At 39.1% G+C, this 6194-nt stretch overlaps 1 protein-coding gene across 1 annotated transcript in view; it reads right to left on the bottom strand.

The window, feature by feature from the left end:
• Window positions 1-6194, bottom strand: part of LOC128248884 (uncharacterized) — a 118978-nt gene that overhangs the window by 51861 nt on the left and 60923 nt on the right. The gene's annotated exons all lie outside the window — the stretch shown is intronic.

Here is a 6194-nt window from a genome sequence, read left to right as displayed (position 1 = left end):
CATATATATAATATCAATATTTCCACCTTAATTTTGAGATCGCAAAGAGAAAGAATGCCCTAAAAAGTATTAGCCACAGTTGGCGGGGCTTCAGCAAAATAACTGAAACGTTGAATCCATTAAAAACGAAATATTTCACGTCTCTCGAAGGTTCTAAATTCTTACGACATAAACTTCAAACTGTATTTTTTTTCAAATAAGATTACAGTAGATAACAAATTTATAGATACAAAATTGCTGGGAGGCAATGCTTTCCTCTCAAGCTTCACTTCCCTTTTCATTTGAAACTTGAAAAGGTTGCTGACGGTTTGGGCAAAGAGGGCGGTATCTGTCTTCAGCCATTTTTGATCTGGTTCAACACACAAACCTCTTTCCTTAAAACCACCAGATAGACACTGACTAGCTGACCTTTATCGGCCTAAAGAAAGCAGTAAGATAAAATAATAACGATTCCTTGTATTTGCCACAAGGGCATCTGATCAGGGAGACATTTACAGACAGTTTACAGTTTGTGTGGAGATTTACAAAAAAAGATGAAGGGAAGAAAAGAGATGAGGAAGAAAGTATACATTGCATACAAAATATATGGACATACGGATGATGCAATCCTTATGGTATAGGAGGGCTTCCAACTAGGTCCTGTCAAGGAACCCAACTGATCCAGAATCGCCCTGACCACCAAGGGTATGACCTGTTGCCCAAATGTTATTCAGTAATCTTCAGGTGCATGTATTTATTTGCTACAGGGATATCTGATAGGGTGCATTACAAAGAGAGTTTACAATTTGTGTCGCAAATGGTGTTTGCACATTAATACATACACGCCACTTTCTCACACAGCTGTTACCTGAGTGCGTGTGTGTGTGTACGCGCGCGCGTCAGTAGTGACTGTATGTCAGCTTGTATGTAAGCATTTGCTGGTAAGTTCATATGAGTCTCTCTCTCTTTCTCGTACACTTTCACCATCCCCTTTCCATAGCACGATCGAGTGTTTTTACACCACAGGAATCTATCCTTAGCACTTTAATAAAATAGAAGACACGTTCTGTTTTGAACGGTATTCCAATAGAGCCAGACTTTTATTTAATTCGTCAAAAACCGTAATTTCTTCGAGTCTGTCTGCTTTAAGTATCGTAGATTATGGTTATGCAAAAACGGGGGCAGGGTTGTCCTCTTCTTTTTCTCAAGTTTTCAGTTTTGACGTTTATTTGTAGAAACCTTTTCTTTTTCCCCCCCCAGGTTTATGTTATACATAATTTTGAAGAAATATCGCCTCAGATGTTTAATACATGTCTAAACCAAACAAATCCAAAGAAATTATGGTCTTTGACTTGCTAGATAATTTCCGTTTCCATTGTATAGAAATGCTCCATAAATAAAGACAGGATGGTCGCTACTTGAACGTCTTTGATAATAGTTTTGTTGAGCTGGAGGTAGATAGCAACATCAATAACCCGAAAATTACTCCGCCTCCCACCACACCTCACCTCTTCTTCATTGAATATTATCTATAGATATGTACAGTCACGTTTATACGGAAATGTCAGCCTCAGTTTGTAAGTGAAAGAGAGAGAGAGAGAGAGAGTGTGTGTGTATTTATAACTTTAATCAAAATACAAAATGCACTTAGCAATTTGCATAACTGCTCTAAACCAGGGTTTCACAACCATTTTTTAAAAATCTCATATCTTAAAATGTCCTCCCACGTTTACCCTAAAAGGAAAAAAAATTTTGTTTGTTTGTATGTATGTGTGTCTGTGTGTGCATGTATGTAAAGAGCATTGTAGCTTGTTTAAAATATTGTGATACCGAAGTAAAATAACAAAATAATGAAGACAGGGAGCTTCTTATAATGTGAAAAGGGAAAAGCGATTGCCTGCACAACCCTCAACATGACCGGATCTGCATAGATTCCCATGTCTTTACTCCATTTACTTCAGATGTATTGGACTGGGTACCTTACTAGGCTACCGGACGATAGGTTACCTAACCAGCGTGGTAAACGTCCGAAACATAAACCTTAAGAAACGTTTTAGGAATGTCGTGAAAAGAAATCTTCAGGTTATTTGTGTGAATGTTGAAAACTGGGACCAGATGACGGAAAATCGATCGGTTTGGAAAGAAGTGACCGACAATGGCTGTAAAACATTTGAAACATGGTGAATCGAACAATCTATCTTGAAACGAGCACTTCGTAAATAGGACTTGACTTAAAATCCCAGACATTTTTCTGCCTGAAAATGTTTGTAACATCTGCACTTAGGGTCTGTTTGTCCAAAGCTGTCCTTGCTAGTCTTATGAGATCTCATGACGGCATTAGTTACTTGAAGAGATGACCGTCTGTGAAGAAGTGGTAGTTACAATTTCAAAAGAAGCTTTAAGTAAAATCTACTGCAAGTTTTATTCCCTTGTTACAAATGCTCCATGCTGGAGCAACTCATCCCCACATATCTGTGAAATACTGCTTTAAAGGAATTATTTTCCTAGTTACTAACTTTTTCCAATTTCTATGGTCATACGATATTGTTAGTGTTTCTGTCTGAAGATAAGCAGAACAAATTTCGGAGAAAGCTACGGTAAATTTTGAGAAGTGCATCAAAATTTACCCAAAACGCACAAAAGTAAATCATTCTGGCCAGATATTACATGTATGTTTACTAAAATAGGTCAGGTGTAGAATCATAGCAAGGCAATGGGGCGGTCGATTCGCAGCAACGGGGCGGCTGACTCGCGGCAACAGGGCGGTTAACTCGGAGTATCGGTGCGGCTGACTCGAGGTATCGGTGTGGCTGACTCGAGGTATCGGTGCAATTGACTCGAAGAATCGGTGCAGTTGACTCGAGGTATCGGTGCAGTTAAGGGTCTGTTTGTCCAAAGCTGCCCTTGCTAGTCATATGAGATTTCATGACGGCATTAGTAGAAATGACTCGTGGAAACAGACAGTTGATTCGAGTCTAAGGAACGTTGAAAAAGTGTTAGTAAGAGGAGTGATAGAAAAAAAAGTTTGAGAAGCACTGATTTATGATCTCCGAATTCAGCCTGAGAATTAACGAAGCGACAAAGTTTGTTTACGCAAAGACAGGCCCACATATTTGTGAATATATGAATTTGGTGTTTGTATATATGATCGTGTGTATACGTGTGTCGATGTGCTTGCACTAATTTATGTAATGTGTGTGTGTGTGGTGTATATAGATAGATACACATATACATACATGTATGTGTGTGTGTGTCGATACACTGCACTCATGTAGAAGGTGCATATCTATGTTTTGTGTGTGTGTGTGTGTGTGTGTGTGCATACCTTACACACACGTGAATGTGCACATGTATTTATTTCCCTTGCTACCCACAGTACAAGCAAGCCGCCACCTGTTGCACTCCCGCAGGATTACAACATCATGGTAAAAACAAACTTACAGCAACAAGCAAACACGAACAACAACACCATTAACATCCGTAACTATGCCAATATCAATGAGGACGACTGTAAACAGTCGCTGGTCTGTTAGAAATAGCAGCCAAATCTCTCTTAAATTACCCCCACTTTGCCAAATTCATTGAAGAACACATTAGATCAATTTTTTCTTTTGTATGCAACACTGATTTTTGGACATCTTGTGGTATGAAAAACAAAACCTTTCGAAGAGAGCTGGGTGAACTCAGAAGAATTAACTGTCATTTAATATTGTGAAGATTTGTTTGTTAAAGATGTAAGCAAAGGCACGATTTTCGGTGGCTTGCATTGAGGAAACGCAATGAATGACGGTGACGGTTTAACGGACCGCAAAGCGATGTCCAGTAACATCAGATCATATACCTCACCCTGGTCATCCCCTGAGGTACCGTCTTAAGGAACGGGCACACTGAACAGTTGCTCGGAGACCCCACGTGTCTAAGGGCCCAAAATTTTTATCTGTTCAATACCGCAAAATATACAAGTATACGAAGTTTGAAAGTGTTTCGGTACCAAAAACACTACATAAAAAATGTTGGCCGTCAAACCCTAAAGATCCCAGAGGCCTAATACTTCTGTTAAAACGGCTCTTTAAATACCCACAGAAGAGGTATATATTTAATTTTGTTGATTATTCTCATTTCGAACGTTGCCGATGTTGTTGTTATTGCCGATGTTGTGACTGAAGGAAACAGTTTATCATAACATCACATTTAAGTAAGGCGGTGAGCTGGGCGAATCGTTAGCACGCCGGGCGAAACGCTCAGCGGTATTTCGTCCGTCCTTATGTTGTAAGTTCAAATTCCTCCGAGGTCGTCTTTGCCTTTCATCCTTTCGGGGGTTGATAAAATAAGCACCAGTTGCGTACTAGGTTCGATGTAATCGACTCAGCCCTTGTCCCCAGAATTGCTGCCTTGTGCCAAATTACATTGAAGTTTTTAAAAGTTAATATTTAAACAGACAAAGAAGGTACTCATGAAGAAGAGTGGACCCACGTGCGAAAATTTTTTTCCCCACGAGAGTTCCGGACCCAAGTTATGAAACTATCAAACTAATTTATGAGCGCATAACAAGTGATGGGCGATAAGATAAGGTCACTTGGTTAAAGAATAACCATGCTCCTTTCCTCATTTAAGAATGCTTGTTGTTCTTGTTCTTGTTTCAACCATGGCTGCCTCTGCGTAGATATTTGTGTTGTTTACTTGTAAAACAGTAAAGGGAGAGAGTTGCTAGCACATCACCCTCTACCTACATTTTTCCCATCCACATCTTTACCATACGGGGCCCTAACAAAATCCCATAACAGGTATAGATGCAAATCTAATTACTTGTCTCCTTCTCATAACTTGGCCATCGGTCGACTTACAACACCGTTCTTCGTCTTGAGTTTTACTTGGTAAAGTGTGTTTGTTAACTTGACAACAAGGTCAAGGTAATCTCTGATTGGTTGTATGCAAATGAGTTCATTATTAGGGTCTGGAAATCTCGTGGGAAAAAAATTTCGCGACCCGCGGTAGTCATTAAGAAAGTGAAAATAAAATAATTTTGAAATTGAAACAAAATGTTACTCGTTTGGGTATAATTCGATTTATTGTTATTTAAAATGTTTTATGATATTTAGCCATACATTCAGAGTTTTGACGCGGCATATTCACTTCATTTCTAAAGGAGAAAGTGTTTAATATAAAGGCAGATTGAAGAGTATAATGGGAGTACAAACAAATATGATTGAATCCCATCAAGATGAGTTTCTTTGGAGGGAAAAACTATGGGAAAACCGGGGACGAATGTTTTCAGAACATTCTAAAACATCTTTCAGAATGGTTTACTTTTGAATAACATTTTATTTCAATTTCAAAATTTGTTTTATTTTCACTTTTCTTAATGACCAGCGTGGGTCCATTCTTCTTCATGATTACCATCAAAAGATCCGTACAGGTGCATCTGTCACTCCCTTGTGCCAGTTTTGGCTCTAATACTCATAAAATTCTCCATTGCCCAGGTATATTCCTAATTGTCATTGGCAGTCTTGCAACTAATCAAGGAATTCAGAGACGAGAAATGAGAGCTGATCTCTGGGTATCTTGGGTGAGGCCTTCCTTCCTTCCCTCACTGTAATCCAGTTAAGCGTCTGTCAGTATACGAATTTCTTTAAACCATAAACAGGCGGCGGAGATTTCGTTGTGGTGTTCATGATACCACGAGTGTCGGTGCCCGTGAAAAACCGCTACTTTCGTGGTTTCATCACTTGGAAGGTGCTGTATGGACAAGAACACTCGCAAGTCCCTGGGTACCTGCATGGTTGCACCCTCCATTGTTGCAGTGTATCAGAGGTGACGTCTTGGTTCTCTTCGAAAACGAAATACGCAACGTATTCATTCAGCCAAACAAACAAACACGTTTAAAGTTAGCTAATTTTAAATGATGTATACTAGTATGCCCGTGCCATCAACAATATTTTGTTAATTATAGAGAATAGCACATTCATGCAAATGAAATTAAATATTAAATTTTTTTTACTTCGGAAAATATCTTCTGTGGCACGTAAAATACTGTGTGTGTGTGTGTGTGTGTGTGTGTGTGTGTGTGTATATGTGAGTGTGTGTGTGTATAAATAAATCAAATCTACATCTGGTGGGCTTCCACATAGTTTACTCACAAGGTTCGTGGTGACCCGAGGATATAGTAAAAGATACATGCTTAGCATATCGTGCTGTGAGACTGAACGTGGAACTCT

This window comes from Octopus bimaculoides, chromosome 10, assembly GCF_001194135.2.
Source record: "Octopus bimaculoides isolate UCB-OBI-ISO-001 chromosome 10, ASM119413v2, whole genome shotgun sequence".
Classification (NCBI taxonomy): Eukaryota; Metazoa; Mollusca; class Cephalopoda; order Octopoda; family Octopodidae; genus Octopus; species Octopus bimaculoides.
The sequence above is the reverse complement of the archived record's forward strand: the minus strand, read 5'-3'. Positions and strand labels throughout refer to the sequence as shown.